This window comes from Rana temporaria, chromosome 9, assembly GCF_905171775.1.
Source record: "Rana temporaria chromosome 9, aRanTem1.1, whole genome shotgun sequence".
Lineage (NCBI taxonomy): Eukaryota > Metazoa > Chordata > Amphibia > Anura > Ranidae > Rana > Rana temporaria.
This window is the reverse complement of record NC_053497.1, coordinates 21755113-21768215: the sequence shown is the minus strand read 5'-3', so window position 1 is coordinate 21768215 and position 13103 is coordinate 21755113. Positions and strand designations below refer to the sequence as shown.

Genomic DNA, 13103 nt, shown 5'->3' with positions numbered 1-13103 from the left:
TTGAATGAACAAGAAAAGATTTTGCTCTGACTTAGAGATGGTCTGACTTATCTTTTGACCAATCAAAACAATCCCAGTGCGACAAACTCCTTTTCTTGCTGCTGTAATCACCATGTCGGATGGTTAGGACAAGGATCCAACTTTTATCAGACTTCAATGAACTAAAGAAGTGAAGGAACTTTTTCAAAGTCAGCTATGACTCAGCACTAGTTTCAGTGTGAAACGCGTCAGCAGTTGGGTTTTATTTAATGTTGCTGTGATTTTTAGTGCTTTCCTTTTTTAAATAAAGGCTACAATATTTTCAGAGTGCGGCTGTCCAGAGACAATCTTTGTTCCTGCTTTGCCAAGTGCATTGCCTGCACCTGAGTTGTCTGCAACGGAGGATATTCATCTGGGTTACCACCTGGAGCGGCTACTCCCTTTTCCCTCGGACCGACTTGTGTCGGAACAATTAATACAGCTCCCATAGGGAACCATTGATTTTCAAACGTCATGAGCTCCCAATTTCGGAGCGTTTGTCGTACCCATTGTGAACCCGGGCTTAAGCGCCCATCAACATGCTTCAAGGCCGGGTTCACACTGATACCATACAATTGTTGTATGACTAGCATCCTACTTTGCCCTGCTACATCCGTTATACTTCGGTCCTACTTTCATTCAGACTTGAATGAACAGTGTGAACCTGGCCTTAAAGTAGAAAATGGAACTTCTGTTTTAAGGGAAGGTACCCCCCCCCCCCACATACTACATTGGGGGGGGGGGGGTATTCTCTTTTTAGAGGGATCTAGCTCCCACTTCCTCCTTTGGCTCCGTAGCGCCGGAAGTTCATCTCTCCCCATCCCGCCCTCTCGGCAGTGATCTGGGACATGACACAGGTCCCAGAAGATTGCCCGGCCAGTCAGTGTGCAGCGGCGCTCACGCATGCAGGTCCCAGATGACTGCCCGGCCAGATCTACTATGATTATTAAAATTGTCCATATACAGTATGTTGAAAATTGAATATTTCAATATATACAGAGAAATGATACAACGCGTTTTCCCCATTAGACATGTTTGACCCCACACGATTGAAAATGCCCTGCTGTTGGGTCCTCCAAGAGAGTCGTTTATATGCATCAACATCATGTTTGGGTTTGTATATCCCACGTGTTATTTTAAATCCATGAATGCTTTGTACTATACCTAATAAAAATATAATATAATATAATATATCTCACACATACACACATAACTGTTTCTAGTTACTTTTAAAGTCCCCAAGTGGGTTTGCCTTTCTCCCGGCCAGTCACAGAGGGAAGTGCCTGCCCAGCTGTGAAGCCACAGCCGGTGCCCACGGTGACGATGCCGGCGCCACAGAGAGGAGCGAGGCTTCGCGCTGCCTTCCCAGCATCACTGGGACAGGTGAATGTCTGAATATTAAAAGTCGGCAGCTGCAGCATTTGTAGCTGCTGACTTTTTATATATATTTTTTCTTTAGTCAGAACTCCGCTTTAAAGTGGTTGTAAACCCTTTAAAAAAATTTTTTGCTACAGGCAAGCCTATATTAAGGCTTACCTGTAGCTAGCCTGGATATCTCCTAAACCTCCACGGTTTAGGAGATATTCCCCGTGTCTGCATGCGCCGAAGTGATCGGCACATGCGCACTGAAGCAATGGCCACGTCGTGCCGTTGCTTCAGTTTGCTGCGCCGTTGATCTGCCGATATGGTTCCTCCTATCGATATGGTTCCCCCCTTGACTGCGCAGGCGCCATTCGAGCCGACGGAAATCACTGAACCTGATCAGCTGTAGCAACAGGTCCAGGGCGACGTGGAATTCACTGCAAGTGGCCAGTAAGGATGAACACCGGCGTGTTCGCATAGAACACGTGCAGAGCCCGCCAGGAAGTGAGCACGGCGCTGCGCTAATCACAGCCAGGGAGACATTTCCCGATCCCTGCAGCCGAGCATCGGGACAATGTCTCCCTGGCTGTGATTAGCACAGCGCCGTGCACACTTCCTGGCCGGCTCTGCACGTGTTCTATGCGAACACGCCGGAGATCATCCTTAGTGGCCAGACGTCCTCGCTGCGCTCGGCCACCTGGCTCTTTTTTTTTTTTTTTTTTTAACATCCTCCAAGTACACAGGGATGGTAAGGAATAAGGTGTCCGTTTATGAAGCAGTGAATTATATTCACTGCTTCGTTCTCCGGCTATCAGTGAAGATTTTTCTCCTCTGTGTGCCGGTTTATCAAGCGGAGAAGATCGCTTCACCCTCGGAGGAGTGAAGTGATCTTCCAACGCTTCTAACACTGGAGAACGGCCCCTGATACTGGAATCTTGTGAGACTTTACGAGATTACAGTACCAGAAATTCACAGAAACACTGAGATGTCAGTTTATTGAGCGGTGAAAAATTATCACCGCTCATTACACTGACAGACCGCGTGGATAATGTAATTAAAATAACGAGTCCCCTACACATATATATATATACACACATACACACACACATAAATATTACAGGGGGACATAGTTACAGTGTTGGGGGGTCTGAACGAGGTAGAAGGAAGTTAAAAATCTTCCCCCCTTCCTCCTCAGAACCCCCGGGATTCCCTCTTCACTCCCCGCTTCACCAGCTCTGAGATGGTGAAATCGGGGAGTGTGAATTCTGACAGTCTATGAGACTTCACTGTGTGTGGAGATAATCGGCGGGAGAACAAATTCAAACACTTCTCCCCCCCCCGATTATCTCTGTTTCATAAACTGTTTATGGGCTGTGATCACTGGTGATCCCTGGGATCACCGCTCTTCACTGCTTCATAAAACGGACACCTAAGCCTGGATGCCGCGCATGCGCCGTGTACAGCTGATCAGGTTCGGCGATTTCCGTGGGCTTCGCCTGCAGTCAAGCAGGAAACCATATCGTCAAGACACCGTAACCGGCGGCTCCCACGCACGTGCTTGACGTCATCTCGGCTTCGGCCGATCGCAGCAAAACCCAAAAGCAAGCTCCAGGAAAGATGTCCGCGGCCGGGGGGGGGGGGGGGGTCGAGGATGGCTACCGGGACTTTGATCCAAGATAAGTAATACATAATGAGCTCATTATGCTTTTGTCTTGCAGGTTTTTAATTTTTTTTTTAATTTACGGGTTTACAACTGCTTTAAAGTGGAGGTTCACCCGGAAATGTTAATTTTTAACATTAGATTGAGGCTCATTTTGTCTAGGGGAATCGGGTAGTTTTTTTAAAATCGAAGCCGTACTTACCGTTTTAGAGAGCGATCTTCTCCGCCGCTTCCGGGTATGGGCTGCGGGACTGGGCGTTCCTATTTGATTGACAGTCTTCCGACGGTCGCATCCATCGCGTCACGATTTTCCGAAAGTAGCCAAACGTCGGTGCGGAGGCGCCGTATAGAGCCGCACCGACGTTCGGCTACTTTCAGCTACTCGTGACGCGATGTATGCGACCGACGGAAGCCTGTCAATCAAATAGGAACGCCCAGTCCCGAAGACCATACCCGGAAGCGGCGGAGAAGATCGCTCTCTAAAACGGTAAGTACTGCTTCGATTTAAAAAAAAACACCAGATTCCCCTTCACAAAATGAGCCTCAATCTAAGATTAAAAAAAAAATGTCGGCGATCTCCCGCTTTAATGAGCCCTTACTGGCCATCAGAGGGTTTTCTGTTTGTTTTACCAAATAAAAAAAGGAAAGAAAGCCTAAAGAAAGAAAAAACGAATGCAGCCATCATCACATCTAAGCATTTCCCTTTCTCTGAATCAGAGTTGGCAATCAGCAATAGAATACAATGTTTGCTGTTGGATTTAATAGTGCAAAACCCTGGAGGCCTTTAGAATGCATGGGGATAAAAGGAGGAGAGGAGCCCGTGGAGGAGAGGAGCCCATGGAGGAGCCCGGTGAGGAGGAGAGGAGCCCCGGTGAGGAGGAGAGGAGCCCCGGTGAGGAGGAGAGGAGCCCCGGTGAGGAGGAGAGGAGCCCGGTGGAGGATCTGAGGCTGACAGGAGAGGAGCACACATTCCTCCACAATGGCCGGCACACACACAGAAGGGGGCCCCCCAGGGGTCACGTGACCAGCCCCGGCCTTCCCCTCAGAAAAGAGCTGGGTCATGGCTCCCCTCAGACTAGGCCTCCCCGGGGTTTGTGGTAATAAAGGAAGCACACAGGAGGTGAAGAGTGAAAAGGCCCGGGCCTAGTGCGAGGAGCCGGAAGGGGGCGGCCGCCGCCTCCTCCTCCTGTTCTGAGGGGGGGGGAAGAGAGAGAGAGCGGGACCGGGAAGTCAGGCTAGGCCGCGGAGCCTGCGGTGGAGTGTGAGGCGCAGGTGAGAAGAAGGCCGCCACTGGGGTGACAGGAGGAGGAGGAGACGGAGGTGAGGCGCCCCCGTGTGTCAGCCGCCGCCGCCGACACCACCGCGCTGCCCGCCCCCCCATTTTTCATACGCCACTTTCCCTCCTCCCCCCCCTTCAGCTCCCTCAGCGCCGGTTTACCTGTTCTTGGTCAGCCAACTCAGATCCGAACTCCGGCCGCCTCCGCCATCTTAACACAGCCCAAAGCCCCTACTGACTGCTGGACCCGTGAGCGCAAGATCCGCGGCGGCCCCCCCTCAAATCTCGCGAGACAATTTTTTTTTTTCTCTGTGTGGCCCCGCCTCCCTTGTCTGCCCCCCAAGCCAGTCCTCGCGAGATTTCTTTCTCGCTTTGCCTTTAAGCCAATGTCGCTGGAAATCTCGCGAGACTTTCTTGGACTGCAGGGGTTTCTCCTCCTCCTTCTACCGCCGCCGATGACAAGTCTCGCGAGAGCGTCATTCCTCCATCTCCAGATTTTTTTCAACCCCGGATAGAGAGGGGCCGCACCGGCGCGTCGCAAGCAGATCTCGTGATCTCTTCTTGCCCCGAGAATCTCGCGAGATTTGTGTCACTCAGCAGCGCCTGTGGTGACTGGAGAGTGTCAGTGGAATTGCTTTATCATGAGAGCGGCGCGGCCATGAGTCATGGAGCTCGATGAGTCTCAGGTTCATGGCCGGCTGTCAGTGGAAATTTCCAGCCCTAATTGTATGTTCATTGAATAAAATGACAGCCAACGTTCTAGAATCAATTCTACACACTGTGCTCCTATCAGACGCTGTCCACTATCAATAAAGTTTTTACAACACAGTGTGGCCCCTATACAACAAAGTGTGCCCGGGCCCTGTTCACACCTGTGCGTTTTAGGTGAAAAAAAGGGTCCTGCATGCTGCATCTTTGATGCGTTTTCTATGGAGTTTATTTGTAGCACGTCTAAACCATGTGAACCTCACCACAGGGACGTGAACCGGCCCTTATTACCGAAAGCTTTACACCAGTTTTGGTATCGGTACCGCCTTGTGTGATGAGGTGGTACTGATGGGCTGCACTGATGAGGTGCCACTAATGGAGACTGATAGGCTGTACTGATGGGCACTGAAGGGCTGCAATGATGGACTGCATTGGTGGGCACTGATGTACACTGATGAGGTGCACTGAAGGACACTGATGGGCTGCATTGTTAGGCACTGGTGAGGTGGCACTGATGTACACTGATGAGGTGCACTGAAGGACACCGATAGGCTGCACTTAGGGTTGCCACTTTTTCTTCAAGCCAAACCCGAACACTTTAGCGGCCTGCGCTAAATGTTTTTATGTTTTAGTATACACTATATGATTGTAACAGACCTGGGACACCTTTGGGCACTCCAAAGAGAATAGTAATGTGGCGCACATAGTGCCCCCTCACCCTCCTGTCAAGCCCTGTTCTGAGCCACATTCCTGTCTGAATATTGTGTCCGGGTTTCAGGTGGACTGAAACCCGGACACATGATCCAAAACCCGAACTGTCCGGGTGAATCCTGGACAGGTGGTAACCCTAGCTGCACTGGTCAGCACTGATGAGGTGTTACTGATGGTGACTGATAGGCTGCACTGGTGCACACTGATGGGCTGCAATGATGGACTGCACTGGTGGGCACTGATAAGGTGGCACTGATGTACACTGAAGTACACTGATAGGCTGCACTGGTCGGCACTGATAAGGTGGCATCAATGGACACTGATAGGCTGCACTGATGAGGTGGCATCTATGGACACTAACAGGCTGCACTGATGAGGTGGCATCTTTGGACACTGATAGGCTGCACTGATGAGGTGGCATCTATGGACACCGATAGGCTGCACTGATGAGGTGGCATCTATGGACACTGATAGGCTGCACTGGTGGGCACTGATCTGCACTGATAAAGCTGCACTGGTGGGTACTGATGAGGTGGCATCGATGTATGATAGTGTCCATCAGTGACACCTAATCTGCACTGGTAGGCACTGATGAGGTGGTATCAATGGACACTGATAGGCTGCACTGGTTGGCACTGATCTGCACTGATAAAGCTGCACTGGTGGGTACTGATGAGGTGGCATCGATGTATGATAGTGTCCATCAGTGACACCTAATCTGCACTGGTAGGCACTGATAAGGTGGCACTGATGTACACTGATAGGCTGCACTGGTCGGCACTGATAAGGTGGCATCAATGGACACTGATAGGCTGCACTGATGAGGTGGCATCTATGGACACCGATAGGCTGCACTGATGAGGTGGCATCTATGGACACTGATAGGCTGCACTGGTGGGCACTGATCTGCACTGATAAAGCTGCACTGGTGGGTACTGATGAGGTGGCATCGATGTATGATAGTGTCCATCAGTGACACCTAATCTGCACTGGTAGGCACTGATGAGGTGGTATCAATGGACACTGATAGGCTGCACTGGTTGGCACTGATGGACAGTGATAAGGCTGCACTGGTGGGGACTGATGGGCTGCACTGATGAGATGGCATCTATGGACACTGATAGGCTGCACTGGTGGGCACTGATAAAGCTGCACTGGTGGGTACTGATGAGGTGGCATCGATGTATGATAGTGTCCAACAGTGACACCTCATCTGCACTGGTAGGCACTGATGAGGTGGCATCAATGGACACTGATAAGCTGCACTGGTAGGCACTGATGAGGTGGCATCAATGGACACTGATAGGCTGCACTGATGGGCTGCACTGATGAGGTGGCACGAAGCGTCATCTCCCTGAAAACGAGATTTGCAGGCTGGGATGTCTGGATTCAGGTAGTCACCATTAGGCCTCATTCAGACAGACGGGTTGAGGAAGCGCTTTTACTAACGTGAACCCTTTATTCGGTGATAGCCTCATGGTGTCCGTGATGTTTCTATGGTATACAAGAAAGGATTTCGAGGAGTGCAGCGATTCTGGAACTTTTCTTTGATGTGCATCTACAGATGGGCCATGCTGGCACCCTTGAACCACTCTTGCAAGGTGTTCCTTTTTAACTCACCTGGAACGGCTATTTTGATCTTTGAAAGGTTGACGCCAGTTTTGGTATCAGTAGCGCCGTGTGTAGAAAATTCAAGTAGTTCACATTAGGCCTCATTCAGACGAAGACGGGGGTCTGGAGCTCGTGATTGAGCGCCTTAAAGTTCCCAAACCACCCTATAGCAGATTCAGTTCTACAGGGCGGCTCTCCTGTGCAGGATCACATATACATTCAACGAAAAAAGGCCCCTTAGAACAGTGGTTCTCAACCTGGGGGACGGGACCCCCTCGGGGGTCACATGACGATTTGCCAGGGATCCCCAAAACCTGGACAGTTCCTGAAGCCTGCACCGCTCTACCAGCCTTTTCGCAGCTGCCCAGCAGAGCTGTCCCTGGAGTCTGTGGCCGTCCAGCTCGGCTGTTCCTGGAGCACGCGGCCGCCCTCTCAGCCTCATCGCAGCCGCCCTTTAAGATCACGGCATGGCTGGGGGGCAGAGACTAGAGGTTAGCTGACTGGTGAGGAATGTGAAGTGGGAGGGGCTGGATGAGACCCTATCTCCTGATTTCAGCATAGGTGTCACTGCTATGAGACACCACAAAGTCAAAGACACAGCAAGTTACACTACCTGTGATTATAGTTGCCATTAAAAGCCCCCACTACAGTTCTCAGATCAGCAGATGACCTTCATCAAGAGTACCTAAGTGTGCTGATAAGAACCCTCCACTGCACTGCCACTCATCCCATTCCCCCTCCACCAAAGAGTAAGAGAAGGAATAAAAAATAAAGAATACATGAAAAGAGGGGGAGGAACAAAGAAAAAGGGAGAGAAAGAATATGAGGAAGAACAAAAAAGACAGCTAGAGAGCGAGGGATGGGGGGAAAAATTAGGAGAACAAAGTAAGGAGTAACAAAGGGGTTTTAATATTGTACGAGTGGAAGGGACACAGGAAACAATACCGTATTTATCGGTGTATATGGCGCACTTTTTTGCCCTGAAAATCAGGGCAAAATCGTGGGTGCGCGATATACGCCGATACCTGCGCCGAGTTTTGAATACTGCGCTGACATATACCGAGCGCGGTATAGTCGGCCAGTCTCGGCTTCTTCCGCGGTCACGTCCTGGACGTACAGGACGTGAGCGCGACAGTTGCCGAGCCTGCCCGAGTGTACTGCGCTCGGTATATGCTGGCGCAGTATTCAAAACTCGGCGCGGGAAACGAGCGGGGAGGACGCCGCAGAAGGACACCGTACCCGCCGCAGAAGGACACCCGAAGCCGCAGAAGGACGCCGGACCCGCCGAAGAGGACACCCGAAGCCGCAGAAGGACGCCGGACCCGACGAGGCCGCCGATGGACGCCGCGCAAGACACAAAAACTGTAAGTACAAAAATAACTTTTTTTCCACAGGATTGGGGGTCACTTTAGGGGTGCGCAGTATAAGCGGGAGCGCGTTATACCGCGATAAATACGGTAAATGTCCGTGGGTTAGGGGCGCAAATTACTTGTCTTGCCTTGGGTGCTGACAACCCACGCTACAAAAATAATTTTATTGTTAGGGGTCCCCACAACTTGGGAAATTTTATCAAGGGGTCACGGCACTAGAAGGTTGAGAACCACTGCCTTAGAAGGAATACAGGGCATCATAATAACTTAAAGGGGTTGTAAAGGTTCGTCTTTTATTTTCTAAATAGGTTCCTTTAAGCTAGTGCATTGTTGGTTCACTTACCTTTTCCTTCCATTTCCCTTCTAAATGTTTTTTTTCTTTGTTTGAATTTCTCTTTTGCTGTTTCTCCTTAGTAAGCTTTCCACCATCATCCGAGCGGTGGAAAGTCAGTCAGAACAGCTTACTGAGGTGGAACAGGAAGTGAGAAATTCAGACAAGGAAAACAAAGAAAAAAAAACATTTAGAAGGGAAATCGAAGGAAAAGGTAAGTAAACCAACAATGCACTAGGTCATGTTGTAAATTGTCTGCATTTTTGGGAATGCAAATCTGTGAAGGCTACTAGAGTTTAGAACTTTACTGATATTTAACTGAACTCCCCATAGTCAAATTTTATACATATTTCAAGATTCCTACTGCAGCCTTTTTCAACTAGGGCCCCTCCAGCAGTTGCTATGGGGTAATTGAGAAATTAGACATTACTCCCTCTCATATAAATAACCATTGAAAAGAATGATCTTTAAAAATTATCTATAAGAAGAACATTCTTCTAACTGACCACCAGTATAAGGGTGCCCTTCTCCCAATGATCGACAACGTAAGATGGTACTTCACCCAATGACCACCAATCAAAGGAGCCCCTTCTCCAACGATCCACAATGTAAGATGGTACTTCACCTAATGACCACGAATCAAAGGAGCACCTTCTACACAAGACTACTAAAATTAAAGCATTCTTCACTGACCCCCAATTTACATGGAGGGGGAGGCATCTTTCCAAATATGTCCAAATATTCAGCAATATAAAGGAACACTATAATTTTCACTGTCTACATTTGTTTTCTGAACATTATTAGTTTCCTTTTATTATTACTGAAACTATTGTTGAAATAGTTGTCAAATAGTATGTCTAATGCCGCGTACACACGATCGGAAATTCCGACAAGAAAAGTCTGATGTGAGCTTTTGGTCAGGAATTCCGACCGTTTGTACGCTCCATCGGACTTTTGCTGTCGGAATTTCCGCCAAATAAAGATTGAGAGAAAATTTGCTCGTCTGTATGCAATTCCAACGTGTAAAAAAAAAAAAAAAAACACGCATGCTCAGAATCAAGCAGACGAGCCAAACTGCCTATTGAACTTCGTTGATCTCGACTCGTCGTACATCACCGTTTTCTTGACGGTCGGAATTTCCGACAAGATTTGTGTGACCGTGTGTATGCAACACAAGCTTGAGCAAACATTCCGTCAGAAAAAATCTACGGTTTTCTTCGGAATTTCCGAAATCGTTTGTACGCGGCATTACTCATAATTTCAATGTTCCCTGAGTTGTAGATATAGTACAGGGGGGGGGGGGGGTCTCCAAAATTTCGAAACAAAGGGACAGTTTATTGTCCTTCAGACTTTAGGGGGGCCAGACATTGGTGGGAGGAATAGTGCTCCATCATTGGTATCAGTGAGAGAAATCGTGCCCCATCATTAGTGTCAGTGAGAGAAATCGTGCCCCATCATTAGTGTCAGTGAGAGGAATAGTGCCCCGGCATTGGTGTCAGTGGGAGGAATAGTGCCCCAGTATTGGTGTCAGTGGGAGGAATAGTGCCTTAGTATTGGAGTCAGTGGGAAGAATAGTGCCCCAGAATTGGTTTCAGTGGGAGGAATACTGCCCCAGTATTGGTGTCAGTGGGAAGAATAGTGCCCCCGTCATTGGGAAGAATAGTGCCCCGTCATTGGTGTCAGTGGGAATAATAGTGCCCCGTCATTGGTGTCAGTGGGAAGAATAGTGCCCCGTCATTGGTGTCAGTGGGAATAATAGTGCCCCGTCATTGGTGTCAGTGGGAAGAATAGTGCCTCGTCATTGGTGTCAGTGGGAAGAATAGTGCCCCGTCATTGGTGTTATTGGAAAGAATAGTGCCCCGTCATTGGGAAGAATAGTGCCCCGTCATTGGTGTTATTGGGAAGAATAGTGCCCAGTGATTGGTGTTATTGGGAAGAATAGTACCCCGTCATTGGGAAGAATAGTGCCCCGTCATTGGTGTTATTGGGAAGAATAGTGCCCCGTCATTGGGAAGAATAGTGCCCCATCATTGGTGTTATTGGGAAGAATAGTGCCCAGTGATTGGTGTCATTGGGAAGAATAGTGCCCCGTCATTGGGAAGAATAGTGCCCTGTCATTGGTGTTATTGGGAACAATAGTGCCCCGTCATTGGTGTCAGTGGGAAGAATGATGCCGTGTCAGTGGGAAGAATGGTGCCCCGTCATTGGTGTCAGGGGGAGAAATAATGCCCCAAGGGTCGTATAAAGGCAAGCAATGGGCTGCATGCGGCCCCCGGGCCACGGTTTGGAGACCACTGATATAGTACATTGTAATTATTAGCAGAGGTTCCCTGAGACTCTCATATTATCTAAATATTATTTCAAGGGTTCTTTAATGTTAGAAAGGAAAGTCTGTCCTATTGTAATGGAGTTATCCTCATAAAAAATGGTTACATTAATGCAAAATGAGATACTTACTATTCAGGCACCAAACACAACTATAGTACAAGGTCCAGAAGGCTAATAGGACACATTAGACCTCATGGAAAAAATATACATCATATACAAATATCACCTTTGATATCCTACAATTGCTAACTAGCAAATTATAGGCTGGTTTTTGGTTTGTGGATCACGGTCCTATAAATATGGTCTTACCTAGGACGGTGGGCATTGGGTGTCTACTGGGTTTAATAAAAACAATTAAAAAACCCCAACACACCTACAACGTACCCCTCAGATCTTTCGATTGGGTAGGGTTAGTTCTGCAACACGCTGTCTGGGTTACATGAAAAATTTGCTTCTGGCAGCTCTCATATTATCATTGGAACTACTGCACACTGCATCTAGTAAACAGACATTTGGGCATTTTATTCAGCGGCCCCTGCACTCTCCTCAATGTTATCATATGGGTACATGTACACTCAGGCTTTATTGTAGTTTAGAAGCAGTTGAGGTTAGAAGCATTTTGTTGAAAGTGAAAATTTGTGATCAGGACAGAAGTTCAGGGGCATTTGGTACGCCAAATGCTTCTAATTGCGTCCAAACGAGGTAACTCACGTTTATAGGAGAGAGATTGTTTTTTTTTTCCTGCATTCTAGGGATTTGGGAGAGCCTACTGATCTGTAAAATCTGTTATCTGTTTAAAATGCTTCTAAACACATATGCTCATGGACAGTAAAGATGCCCATTCCTCCTGGCAAAAAAAACTCCAACATTTTTGGGCTGTTTTGCATGAACGGCACATCTGGATCTCCCCAGAGGGGCTCAATCAGGGCTCAAGTCCTGCGGGAACGCGTGGGAACGGAGTTCCTGCACTTTTTTTTACAGCAGGAACGCAGTTCCCTTTGCAGGACTAGAGCAGCCAAGCCACCTGAGCCAATCCTTCACTGAGCGGCGATGCCCAGCTTGACTCACTGTCAGGGGCAGGCGAACCTTAGTAATCTTTTATGTTACTGGCCGCTTCCTGTATATGGATTCATCGGTAGTGTGCGGGTATTCCGTCACTTCCTCGATGCCGCAATGTCTCCTGGGAGATTTTGTCATTGTTCCCAGGAGACATTGCGGAGGTCTGCCGCGAGTTATCGCGGGATTTAGAAAGAACTTGTTTTTGGTGGGGGAGTGGATCTTGGGTGGGAGTTCCCACACTTTTTTCCCCAGGGCTTGACCCCTGGGCTCAATGATATTGAAGTCAGGAGACTGAGATGGCCACTCCAGAACATTCACTTTATTCTGTTGTAGCCAATGACAGGTCCACTTGGCCTTGTGTTTTGGATCATTGTCATATTGGAATGTCCAAGTACATCCCATGCGCAGCTTCCTGGCTGATGAATGAAATGTTCCTCCAATAATTTTTGATAACATAATGCATTCATCTTGCCAACAATTGTGACCAAATTTCCTGTGCCTTTGCAGCTCACACATCCCCAATCCACCTTCGTGTTTCACAGTAGGAATGGTGTACCTTTCATCATAGGCCTTGTTGACTCCACTCCAAAGGTAGCATTTATGGTTGTGGCCAAAAAGCTACATTTTGGTCTCATCACTCCAATTGACTTTGTGCCAGAGGGTTTAAGG

General features: G+C 48.5%; 1 protein-coding gene across 11 annotated transcripts in view; it reads right to left on the bottom strand.

The window, feature by feature from the left end:
• Positions 1-4620, bottom strand: part of HUWE1 (HECT, UBA and WWE domain containing E3 ubiquitin protein ligase 1) — a 207481-nt gene extending 202861 nt beyond the window's left edge. For all 11 annotated transcript variants that reach the window (XM_040322927.1, XM_040322930.1, XM_040322933.1 and 8 more), the window contains exon 1: positions 4479-4620. The gene's annotated coding sequence lies outside the window, so the exon portion shown is untranslated. The remainder of the gene's footprint in view (positions 1-4478) is intronic.
• Between the last annotated feature and the right edge of the window lie 8483 nt (positions 4621-13103).